At 51.7% G+C, this 12,733-nt stretch overlaps 1 protein-coding gene across 3 annotated transcripts in view; it reads right to left on the bottom strand.

Moving 5' to 3' along the window:
* The window catches only part of STEAP3 (STEAP3 metalloreductase), a 49,506-nt gene that overhangs the window by 23,714 nt on the left and 13,059 nt on the right, over positions 1–12,733 (bottom strand). The window contains exon 2 of one of the 3 annotated variants that reach the window (XM_046019014.1): positions 234–317. The exons of the other annotated variants lie outside the window; for them this stretch is intronic. The gene's annotated coding sequence lies outside the window, so the exon portion shown is untranslated. The remainder of the gene's footprint in view (positions 1–233; positions 318–12,733) is intronic. 3 annotated transcript variants of the gene reach the window in all.

Below are 12,733 nucleotides of genomic sequence, written 5' to 3'. Positions count from 1 at the left end.
GATGGTTCAACATATACAGACCATAAATAAATGTGACACGCATCCACAGAATGAGGGATAAAAAATCATGTGAACCTACCAACACATGAAAAAAAATCATTTGGCAAAATTAACATTCTTTTGTGATGAAAACTCCATTCATAGTGAAGGAGTACACCTCCACATAATAAAGGTCATATATGACAAGCCCACACCTAACATCATACCCATTGGTAAGAAGCTGAAAGCTTTACCTCTATGATCAGGAAAAAGACAAGGATGCCCGTCTTGCCACCTCTATTCAACACAGCATAGGAAGTCTTAGCCACAGCTCTTAGCTAAGAAAAAAGAAAGAAAAGGCATCCACATTGGAAAGGAAAAAGTAAAATTTGTTTCTGTTTGCAACTGATGTGATTTTACATATAGAAAACCCTAAAGACCCCACACACAAAAAAAAAGTAAGTGAAAGAAAACAAGACAATCCCTCCCCAAACAAATAATTCCATTTAAAAATGGGCAAAGGACCTGAATAGACATTTTCCCAAAGACAACATACAAATGGCCAACAAGTATACGAAAATATGCTCAACATCACTAGTCATCAGGGAAATGCAAATCTAAGCCACACTGATGTCTCTCCTCAAACCTGTTAGGATGACTTATTATCAGAAAGATCAAAAAGTCAAAAGATAGTAAGTGCTGGAGAGAATGTGGAGACAAGAGAACCACTGTGCACTGTTGGTGGGAATATAAACTGGTGCAGCTATTACAGAAAACAGTATGAAGGTTCCTCAAAATATTAGAAAGAGAAATACCACAGGATCCAGCAATCCATCTTCTAAGTATGTATTCAAAGGAAATAGAATCACTATCTCAGGGACGCCTGGGTGGCTCAGTTGGTCAGGCGTCTGCCTTTGGCTCAGGTTAAGATCCTAGGATCCTGGAATAGAGTCCCACAATGGACTCCTTGCTCTATGGGGAGCCTGCTTCTCCCTCTGCCTGCTGCTCTCCCTGCTTGTACTCTCTCTCTCTCTCTCTGACAAATAAACAAATAAAATCTTTTTTAAAAAAAGAATCACTTTCTCAAAGAGATATATCTGTACCCCACGTTCACGGCGTTATCAGTCACAGTAGACAAGATATGGAAACAATGGGACGTGTCCACTGGTGATGAATGGACAAAGGAAACGTGGTATATATACACAAAGAAATACTATTCAACCTCAAAAAAGAAGGAAATCCTGACATTTGTGTCAACATGGATGAACCTGGAGGACATTATGTTTTGTGAAATAAGCCAACACAGAACAACAAATACTACATGACTCACTTGTGTATGTCACACTGCACACCTTAAGTATATAGTTTTGTCAATCAAACTTCAGTAAGGGTAGGGGAAAATAAAAAAATAAAATGACAGTAAATATCACACCAGCCGTTAGATGTTGTTATTTAATGTATTCATAAAGAAGCATGTCTATTACTATGACACATTTAAAAACATTTGGGAACTACTTTTCACTGTAACTGGTCTCCTTTGTAACCCGATGTTATTCTGTGCATGTAGGAGCATTTTTTTTTTTTCAACTAACATCTTCTTGCTTGACATTGGAAGTGTTTTTATCATCATTATCATTATTAGTTTCAGGGGTAGGATTTAGTGATTCATCAGTTGCATACAACAGCCAGAACTCATTACATCATGTGCCCTCCTTAATGCCTGTCACCCAGTCACCCCATCCCCCCAGCAACCCTCAACTTGTTTCCTAGTGTTAAGAGTCTCTTATGCTTTGCCTGTTTTCATCTTATTTGTCCTTCCGTTCTCCTATGTTCATCTAGTGTTTCTTCAATTCTACTATGAGTGAAATATATGGTATTTGTCTTCCCCTAATTTTACTTAACATAACACCCCCTAGTTGCATCCACATCATAGCAAACGGCAAGATGGCATTCCTTTTGATGGCTGCATAGTATTCCATCACACACACACACACACACACACACACACACCCCCCACATCTTTACCCATTCATCTGCCAATGGACATCTGGGCTCTTTCCATATTTTGGCTGTTGTGGACATCGCTGCTGTAAACATTGGGGTGCAGGTGCCCCTTTGAATCACTACGTTTATATCCTTTTGGTAAATACCTAGTACGGCAATTGCTGGGTCCTAGGGTAGTTCTAGTTTCAACTTTTTGTTTTCCAGAGTGGCTGTACCAGTCTGCATTCCCACCAACAGGTTAAGAGGGTTCCCCCTTTCTGTAAGAACATTATTCTGAGTAGAAGTCCGGGGGTCTCACCACCGAGGGCCCATGGGAGCCCTCGGCAAAGAAGGGGTAAGACCACTGCCACCAATGGAGAGCAGGGATGGCTTAACCCCCTCTTCCCACTTTCCACAGCGGTCTCGTGGGTGAGGGCTGTAGATGTGACTGGTGGGTTTGGGGCCTAATGCACGGGTTCCACAGACCAGGAGGCTGTGCTCCGACTCGGTCACGGACCAGCTGTGTGTCCTTAGACGAGCCCCTGTGCCTCTCTGGGCCCCAGCTTCTACCCTTGCAAATGCAGATCATGATCTCAGCTCCATGATGACAGAAAATGCGATCTTGAAAGGTTTTGGAAAACTGTGACCTGGACATCTGACAAGGCAACACCACGCATGCCTATCACATGCCGGACATTTCTCTAAGACCTTTCCACAAGCGATGGTTGTCTAGGCTTCACAGGACCCCACAAGGAGGTACTATGATTCTCCCCAACTTAAAGGGGGAGGAAGCTGAGCTCAGAGAGGTTGGAGAACTTGCTCCAGGGAGCAGAGAGGGTAATGGGGAAAGGAGAATGGGATGCAGGTCTGCCAGCCTCTGCAGAGCCCTCTGCCAAGAGTCCTATTGTCCGGACAGAGGAGCTGTCCAGAGATCCCTCGTGGGTGGCAGAGCTGGGACCCTGTGGCTGAGAAGAGGGGGTCACAGTAGAAGGGGATGCCCTGATTGTCCATTCCAAGAGTCAGAGGACATGCTTTGCTCATGGGGGGACTCGACTCTATGCCCTCATGGGCACAGTACCTCCCTGCAACACGGGAGAGCATTTTCTGCCTTGTTCTGGGGACAAGGATATTTTTCCAAATGGTGATGAGCTAGCCTTTGCAGATGCCATTGGGGCTCCCGACGATCCCTCGAGTGCAGACCTGGAGTCACGTGTCCATGGAAGGCCACCCTCGGCACCCAACTCTGCCTGGGTTCTACTTCTGACTCTGCCAACCGCTAGCTGTGGCTGTGGGCCTGCCCGTGCCTCCTCCATCTCCCCAGCAATCGAAGGGAGACAATCACAGCACCTTCCTTAAGGGGAGGTTGTGGGAATAAGTCAGTCACTATATGTAAAGCACTTAAAACAGCGTGGCACTCAGCGGGTGTGGCTCAGTATTCGTAAGCAGATGCTCGTGCCAGCAAGGCACTCGTAGCAGGGACAAGGCAAAGGAAAGACGCAGAAAGCCCTGCCAGCCCCTCTTCAGCCCCGGGAAAGTGGGGAGTGTCATGACAGGGGCTCTGCCGGTGGCCTCGAGCTCCCAGGCCTGCATGGGGGATTTGGCTAAGCTGAATGTAAACCCCTCATGGGGACCCCAGCATTTCCCGCGGTCAGTCAGGGCTGGGACAGATCCACAGGGGCTTTCCCCCATCCCTGCATCGGCCACCTGAAGACACCTGCCCTGGGGTGAGGCTTGCCTTTATGGGTGGGGGGGGGGCATAACCACCCTGAAGCCCCCAGACTACCTTCTCCATGTCTGCTAGCAATTCGGAGGGTCCCATGGAGGTCCCTCTGGACCAGAAGTGTCTCCTTTGCTCCCAACACATGTGCTGAACTGTCTTAAGAGAATAAAGATGAGAGGGGGCGCCTGGGCAGCTCAGTGGGTTAAAGCCTCTGCCTTCGGCTTAGGTCATGATCCCAGGGTCCTGGGATCGAGCGTCGCATCGGGCTCTCTGCTCAGCAGGGAGCCTGCTTCCTCCTCTCTCTCTCTGCCTCTCTGCCTACTGTGATCTCTGTCAAATAAATAAATAATCTAAAAAAAGAGAGCGAGAATAAAGATGAGAAAGACATGGCCCCCACTCTTGGATGGTTTACAACTGTGCACGCATGTGTGTGGTGTGGGACATTCTGTAAGACGCATCCACCCACGACTGGACACAGTGCCAGAGGACGGAGCCCCGGAGTAGACACCGCATCCCAAGGGGAAACCAGGGAGGGCTTCCTGGCATTCACAGCTTCGGTGGGCTAGGGGAGAAACCCTCGTGGTTTACAGCCTCACGGCAAACTAGACCGAATGGAGGAAGTCGGTGACAGCCAGACTTTGAATCTCGTCCATGCTGAACCCCAGACTGAGAACCCCAAGGTGGAGGTGGGGAGGACTTATGTGGGGCTGGTTCCCGTGGCTCTGTGCTCAGAACCTGACTCGGTATTGCTTCCCTTCCAGAGGCCGGGGTGAAGGCAGCTGCAGCACAGGGAAGCCGTGGGCAGGGGCTGGGGTTGGGGGGCGGATCTGGGGCTGGTCCTGGCTGTGCCCGGACCTGGTGGTGGGATAGTGGAGTGTTGCTGAGCCTCCCTGGGCAGCTTCTCTAACTGAGCGGCTGCGCCAAATCACCTGCAGTTCCCTCCCACAGTATTAATGGTCCCACACTTAGGGGCCTGCCTTCAGTCATAGACCGCATGGAAACCAAACACAAAGCATCCCTAAGTGCTTCTTGCCACCAAGACTGGATCCTTGGCACTGGAAAGTGCCCGGCTGTAATGCTGTCTTGGGAGGCCTCCCACCCCAGGGGCAGCTCCGGCCACTACAAGTTCCGATGCAGGGACAGAGCTACCCTGGTCGGGGCGCTGGGGTTACTGGGGAGAACCCTTTGTGCCTCAGTCCCATCCTTTAAATGACGCGTTACTTATACTTCCTCCAAGGTTGTTCTGAGGATGAACGGAGTTAATGGGCAAGAGGTCAGAGCTGGGTTTTCTGACCCGTGTGCTTGCGTGTATGTGTGCGTATATGACGTGCGTGTGTGTGTGCGCGTGCATGTACTGTGCTCTGAGGGGCTTCACAGGCCGCCTCCCAAAATTCTGCCTTCCCGGTGCCCAGCACAGGGTCTGCTGCCGGCATGAAGGCCAGAGAAGGGAGAGCAGGTGGTACAAGTCCCAGAGGCCCAGGATGGGGGGGTGGCGTGGGGCCAGTGGAGCTCTGTCTCCCGTCCTGTCCTCGGGGCCCTAAGAGCGACTGATCCTGGCTGGGCCCTGGCTCCCTGGTGGTTCTATTTACGGAACTGGCGGAGGGAGGGGGGAGGGGATCAAATTACAGCTGGAGTGGGGAGGGCAGGCTGGGGCCTGCTGTGGCTTGTGCTTGTGTGCACAGACCCACATGCTGGTGCACCTGCCTGCGTGCCCCACCCCCGCCACCCCCCACCAAGCAGCGGACAAAACTCACACTGAGGCTCTATTGTGCAGAAACTGGCACAGACCACAGGTCCTCATCCCCTCTGGGTGTTTGCCCAGGCTTGCCTGGTTCCTCCCACTTCCCGGCAAGGTCATGGCATGGGCTGTGTTTGTGGCTGGGGGCCATGTGGGGTCCACTGGCCTGCCTGCCTGCTCCTGCCTACTCCCGCCCGCTCCTGCCTGCTCTCAGGCAGGCCACTAACGGTGGCCAGTCACGCCACGGACAGCCTGACAGCCTCTTCTGTGAGGGCAGTGGACAACCCTCAGGCTCACGTGGCCAGAGCAGTCCCTGTCCATGAAGGGGTCAGGGAGGGGTCACATGGGGGTGGCGAGGGTGGGGTGGCTGGCTGTGGCACCCTGCAGCTGGGTGCAGGAGAGGTGGCTTGTGGGCGGGCTAGGGTGCCTTCCACCCTCTCCCATGCAGAGGCTGACTTAAGCCAACATCTCTGGCCCTAGCTGTCCCTGGAGACCCAGAAAGAACTAGGGTACAGCTCTTAATCTCAAGAGGCCCCCCGTTACCTTCTAACTTTGTTTAGGTTTTATCTAGTCAGTAAAATTAAATTTGAGGGTTGGGGGGAAGACACATTCCTCCTATTACTGCTATGTTTACTTGTAAGATAAATATATAAACGTAATTTGTGCTGTATAATGTTATACACAGAATAAATACTATGTTAACATAAACGTCAATGTAGATAAATGTGAAAGGATAAGGCTAACTTTAAAGAAACTCTAAGTATTCTTGCTGGCCCCAGGGAATGATCCTTTACAATCCCTGGGAAGCCCACACCCATCCGGGAGACCTGAGCCCAAAGGCACCAATAACTGCCCAGGTTCCCTCCTGGGATGGTTGGGGGCCCGCACACGCCCGGGGTCTTGCTCGGCAGCTGGGGACTTGCGAGTCCTCGCCTGGTGGCTCCTAGGCTCACTGAGCTGCTATACCCTCCTGTCAGCTTTGGCAAGGGAGACGCTGCCACGTTCGGTTGCACAGCTGTTAACTCTGCAATCCAGCCCTGTGCTGGGCGCATCACGGAGGTTTCATGTGTATTTCTGAAGAAAGGCAAACATCCTGGATCTCACAGCTTCAAAACTTACTCTGCTTATCCTTGGGGACCAAAAATCCTTCCAAAATGCAGTGCGTATTTCAAGAGAAGCAGTCAGATCCTCAGTGAGCACCCTGGCATCACCCCAAACTGCAAGGAGGGAATGTCCTTGAGTTTTGTCCTCGTTTTTGTAAAACCCTTTCATAAGTTTACAGGTTTAAATCCTCCCTCGTTGTCAGGACATTGATCACAGCTCTCTCTCTGCCTACTGGCCTCTTAAAGTCCTCCCAGGTCCTGCTGTGGACAAGAAGTACCAGCCAAACACCACTGAGAAAGCACAAAGACAGCCCACAGAATGGGAGAAAAAAACTGCAAATCATTGATCTGGTAACAGAGTTTGCTCCCAAATATATAAAGAACTCTTACAACTCGGTACCTAAAAGACAAGTAACTTATATGACCACGGGCAAAGGACTTGGAGCCACGTTTCTCCCACGAAGATACACAAATCACCATGAGGAACACGCGAAGATGCTCAGCCTCATGAGCCCCCAGGGAGCACGAATTAAAGCATGACAGGCCACTTCATACCCCCTTGGATGGCTTCATTAACAAAGGCAGACCTAGGAAGTGTTGGTGAGGATGTAGACACATCGGAACCCACAGCCCATGTTGGCATAACAACAATATAAAACGTGTAGCCACGGGGCGCCTGGGTGGCTCAGTGGGTTAAGTCTCTGCCTTCCGCCCGGGTCATAATCCCAGGGTCCTGGGATCGAGCCCCACATCAGGCTCTCTGCTCGGCGGGGAGCCTGCTTCCTTCCCCCTCTCGCTCTGCCTACTTGTGATCTCTTTCCCTCTGTCAAATAAATAAATAAAAATCTTTAAAAAAAATAAAGTGTACCCACTGTGAAAGAGTCTGGAAGTTAGGACAGAGGGTTTCTCTACGACACAAGGTGGGACAGAGGATTTCTCTATGACACAGCGATCCCACTCCCAGTTAAACACCCAGGAGAGCTGAAAGCACACTGTCCACACAAAATAATGCTACCAACGTTCCTGGTAGCATTATTCATACTTCCCCAAACGCAGAGACTACCCAATGTCCACCAACTGGAGAATGGAGAAACCAGACATACTCTTGCCACACAACAGAGGATCATTCAGCAACAAACAGCAACGTAGCACGGCTATGGGGCTAGGGAACCCTGAGTCTTGGAACCGCTAGGCTAAATGAAAGAAGCCAGTCACAAAGGCCACACGCTGTATGACTCCATTTATATGAAATGCCTACAACAGGCAAGTCCACAAAGACAGAAGTAGATTAGTGGTTGCCTTGAGAGGGGGCTGTTGTGGGGGTATGGAAAGCGCTCACGGTACAGGGTTTCTTCTCGGAGGTGATGACAGGATTCTAAAATGGACCGTGGTGATGACCGCCCAACTCCGTGAATATTCTAAAAACCACGGGATTATATACTTGAAGTGGGAGAGTTGTACGGTAGGTGAATTAGAGCTCAGTGAAGTTGCTATTTCAAAAAAAGAGAAACTGAAGGATGCTCGGGTGGCTCAGTTGGTTAAGCTTCTGCCTTGGGTTTGGGTCATGATCCCGGGGTCCTGAGATCAAGTCCTGCATCAGGCTCCTTGCTCAGTGGGGAGCCTGCTTCTCCCTCTCCCTGCTGCTTCCTCCTCCTCGTGCTCTCTCACTCTCCCCCTAACAAATAAATAAAACCTAAAAAAGAAAAAAAGGAACTTGAGATAGTACAGCCTGATGTGTGTGAACAAAGAGTAAACTTGCTTTGTATGGGAATCCAAGGCCTCCTCACGAGCTTAGAGCATGGATCCTGTGATACAGTGCTGGCGGTTCTAAGTTACTCCCTGGTTGTGTCCCATATATCTGAGTTTCTCGGCCCCGTGACCGCTAGAAAAGTAAGTGTGTCGTCAACACTATTAATAACTGTTGGAGGGGAGCAGTGCCACAGGCTGGTCCTCTGGCTTCTGGGTAGACCCTGCAGGTTTTGTTCCTACAGCTCCCGCTCTGAGCTCCAACCCACGCAAGCAGACAAGCCACGGAGGGCCATGGTGCACAGCACACGAGGAAGGTGCCGAGGTCTGAGGCCCGCCCTTCCAGCTCCCGGGATGCATCCCTGAACAAAGCCGATGCATGCCAATGAGAGGGGGTAAGGAAGCATCCTCTGCTACTCTCGCCAATGGCAGAGGGTTTTTATAAATAAGGACGCACAGCTGGAAACTAGCACCTAGCCAAGAATCTGCCAGCACTAGGTTGGATCTGTTCCTCGTTCCCCCACCAAATGCATCCCCTCCTTAATGAGGGAGAGGAGCAGCCCTGGGGTGCCATCAGGGTCACTGGGAGCCTGTCTGGGTGGGCTAGGCTGGCTCCCCTGAGCGCAGCCATCAGAACACGGGCTCAGGAAACAGCTGGATGTTTCCGACTTATGCAGGTTCAGTGGCCTTGGTAAACTGCAAGGCAGGCCAGCAAGAACACAGGCTCAGAGAGAGCTGAGGTCAGACTGCATGCAGCCCTACCACTTACTTGCGGGGTGGCCTCAGCAAGTCCCTTTACCTCTCTGAGCCTCGGTTTCCTTATCTGTACTACAGAGTAACATTACCCACTTAAAGGAGACTTCTGAGGATTATACGGATCAGCGAAGTGCACGATCCGAACCTGGTCAATTCACTCCCTTTTCATTTTGTTCCTCTCTGTCCAGGATTTTTGAAACCTTCTGTGTAAAGCAGGAATAGACGCGCACAGATCAATACATGGCGTTCTCTGCTGAATGGAAAAATTTACTCTGAAATTTTCTAAAAATGTGCTCTGAGATAATGGCCTGGAGCTATGCACACATTTCCCACAAAGGCAATTGCAGGGAGGGACCTGTGGCTCTTTGGGGTTCAGGGAGTGGGGAGAAGAGGGGCCGGTGGAACAGGGACAGGGGGAGGACAAGAGGGAGAGGCTGGGGTCAGAAGTGGGGCACCAGAGTGGTCTGGGACTGGGCTGTGGACTTCCTGAGCTCTCCAAGGATGGCTAGTCCCAACATCCGGCTCCACCCCATGACGGTCGTCATGCCACTGGTGTCCCCAGGCCCCCCTTTCTCACTGGGACCCCCAGCTCCTGGATCAAACCTGCACCAGCTGCTTCTCTGCTTCCACAGCCCTGAGAGCAGCCCCTTTCCCACTAACCGCATTGCTCTCTCTCCCATCTGCCCTCTCCCTGGACTCTAAGCTCCTCACGCATGGGAACTGAATCAAACTCACTTTTGTTAGTCAGCACCCAATCCCTATCGGGTCAAACCTGAGCCTCACCAGGGTCATCTGGAAGGCTTGCTAAAACTCATTGTTGGGCTCCATCCCCAGAATTTCTGACGCTGCTGCTCCCAGGACCACACTTTGAAAATGACTGCAGGATACCTTTGCAAAAGGTGCTGTGTGAAGGGTGAACCACTCCAGGTTCGACTTTTTCCCTGGGTTTTTATAGTCAGGCCCAGTTCTTCACCTGCCTCCTCTGTAAGTCCTCCCTGCCCCCCTGGGACTCCTCATACCAGTGCTCTCTCCCTGTGCTCCTCCCAGCCCTGAGGGTCAGGTGTCTATGCCTCACCCCTGCAGCCCCCTTGGCCACCCAGAGCTGGATCCTTCTGGGGAGAAGGGGGTCAGGGCCATGGAAACATTACTCCCCGAGTCCATGAGGCAAACTGTCCATGAAGTGCTCCCATGGCCCCTCCCCTCCCACACGTGGGTCACCAGACCCACTGCAGCTGGAGGGTAAAGAGAGGGCAGCACTGGGCTGTCCCCATACAGATTCTGGGGACCCAGGAGCCCCCAACACCTTGACTGGGGACATCTTCCTGTTACTGGCTGGCCAAGAATTCAGATGGCCTGATTCAGCATCCGGGGCTCTTCCGCTATCTCAGTTTGACAGCGAGGCCAGGAAGAAGTGTTCAGTGGACCAGTTCATTACCACCCACGGCCCTCACACAGGCAGGATGGTGGTCCGTGCTGGTTAGGAGGAGTGGAAGGGGGAAGTCCCCATGGTCAGCACCAAGGCTAGCGGCTTGATGCAGAGAAGACACTCAAGCCCTTAGGGTCTTCATGCTGCCAGACCTCAGGGGGCCCCACCCACATTGTAATCCACGTGAACAGTAACTTCTGGAGTTGTGCAGTGCACAACCTGTGCAGTGTTACACAATAGTTGGCCCTACCAATCCTGAAAAATGTCCTCATTTTTTACTTCCTGAAAACCTACTATGTCCCCAGTAGATATTCTGGCAGGCGGCCAGAAAACAGTCTATCCTCTTGGGGCTCTTTAAGGAAAGGCCAGCTACAGCCTGTGGTGAGGAGAAGAGTGCTCACACGAGGGCATGCCCAGGCGCTGTGGAAGCCAGGGAGTGGCTTATCTCTGCCCAGTGAGGTCAGGGTGCTGGCACGTGGGGGCAGCCAGCTCCCTATGGGCTGGTTCATCCAGCCAGGCTGGAGGCTCTCAGGCGGCGGCGGCTGAATCCGCAGTCTCAGCGTCTGGGCTCGGGTGCCTTCTTGCTTTCCAGGGATACCTGGAGCCACAGAGCCCGGGGCCAGATGGGTCTCATGGGCTGTGGCAGCCCCGAACCCCTCTCCCCTTGCCACGGTGTAGGTGTGCAGAATCAGAGATTAGAGCCCTCTATTCCTGGGCAGAAGGAGGTGTGGAGGCAGGGAAAGGGGCATAAGCAGCTAAGACAAACCAGGGCAGCTCCAGGGGCTTTGGCCAAGGAACTCAGCCTGCCTCACTGGCCTGGTTGGGGATGGATGCATGCTTCTCCTGCTTGTCCAGCCAATGGGACACTTTCTCAAAGAAGCCTCGGACAGACCCTCCCAGTCCTTCTGCAGCATCTTCCTCTGGGCTCCAAGAGACACTGAAGTCGGCCACCAGTCTCCAAATGTGGGTAAAGTCCTGCACTGACTTCCCACCCACCCACCATGGGCTGGCTCTGTGCAGACCTCTAACTTTGGCAAAAATCCCTGAGAGCTCAAAAGGCTGGTCCAGGCAGCCTTGGGAGACCTCCTGACTTCATACCAGACCCTTAAAACAGGGGATCTCACACTCTGGGCTTACTTTGCATTGGCATGGGACCATTGACGGGACACGCTGGTTTGCTTTTCCATCGATCCGGGCCACTTCATACTCATTTCTATGTCCCTAGCACCTAGCCCAGGGCCTGGCACCGACTAAGTACTCAATTAATGTTTGTGGTTTGAACAACTCAACCGCTAGTTTCTGTACCTAGGGGCAGAGCATATTCAGAAGTCCTTGGTTGTTCTCCTCCGAACCTAATGGGCCCTCTTACACCCAGTGGTGATTAAATATCACGACTTTCTAACCCTTACCACGGCCCCGATCCTGTTGTTAGACCTGGTCAGGCATTTCACTATTCGATACACTTAATCACACAGAAGACTTATGTACAGATGAGTTTCAACATTGAAAATAAACAGAAATGCACAAAGAGACTCATGCAGCGCTGGCCGAAGTAGAAAATCAAATAGCAGCTGTGAGCCCTATCAGGGTACAGCCTGGTATGTGGGTACCCACGGAAGAGGCCTTCAGGAATGCTGGGTCAATGGCTCCAGGGCCTGTGGGCTTTTGAGTCTGGAGGGGGTTTGGTGGGGGGAATAACCCTTCGAGATGGTCTGCCCAGTCTCCAAGAAGCAGGGGTGTCCAGGCCCTGTTGTGGCCTCCCTGCTCACACCGCATGCTTTTTTCTGGACACAGATGTAATCTTTTTGCCTGGAAGTCTCCTTCCCTCCAAATGACAAAATTCAAGGTCCAGCAGAAAGGCTACCTTTTCCATGAAGCCCTCACAATACCTGTTGTTCGAGACAGAACGAACCTTCCCACCCACCCCAGTCCTCTTGACTCTGAAGGGGTACCAAGATAGGACCCGCATACAATGGTGGGTACTTTCCCTTAGAGGTCCAAGGGGTGGATGGTGGTGAGGTCCTGGATCCCCCCCCACCCAGTCTCTGTCACCCCGCACCCAGGTGCTAATGTTGACATTAAAACTAATTCCCTTTGAGAGAAATAATTCACATTTCCCATGCAGGTAAAAGAGTAACAGTTTCTGTTCCTGTCCTATGAATCTGAAATGAACAATCCAAGTAAAAAGCAGGCTACTTAGTATGCAAAGAGAAGCAGCTTAAGGGAAGTCCCCTGGTTCCCCCTTCCCTCCATGTGACAGCCCCTAAAGCCACATCGTGTAG

The sequence above is a fragment of the Meles meles genome, chromosome 9 (assembly GCF_922984935.1).
Source record: "Meles meles chromosome 9, mMelMel3.1 paternal haplotype, whole genome shotgun sequence".
NCBI lineage: Eukaryota > Metazoa > Chordata > Mammalia > Carnivora > Mustelidae > Meles > Meles meles.
Note: the sequence above shows the minus strand (reverse complement) of the source record. Positions and strands in the feature narration are given on the sequence as shown.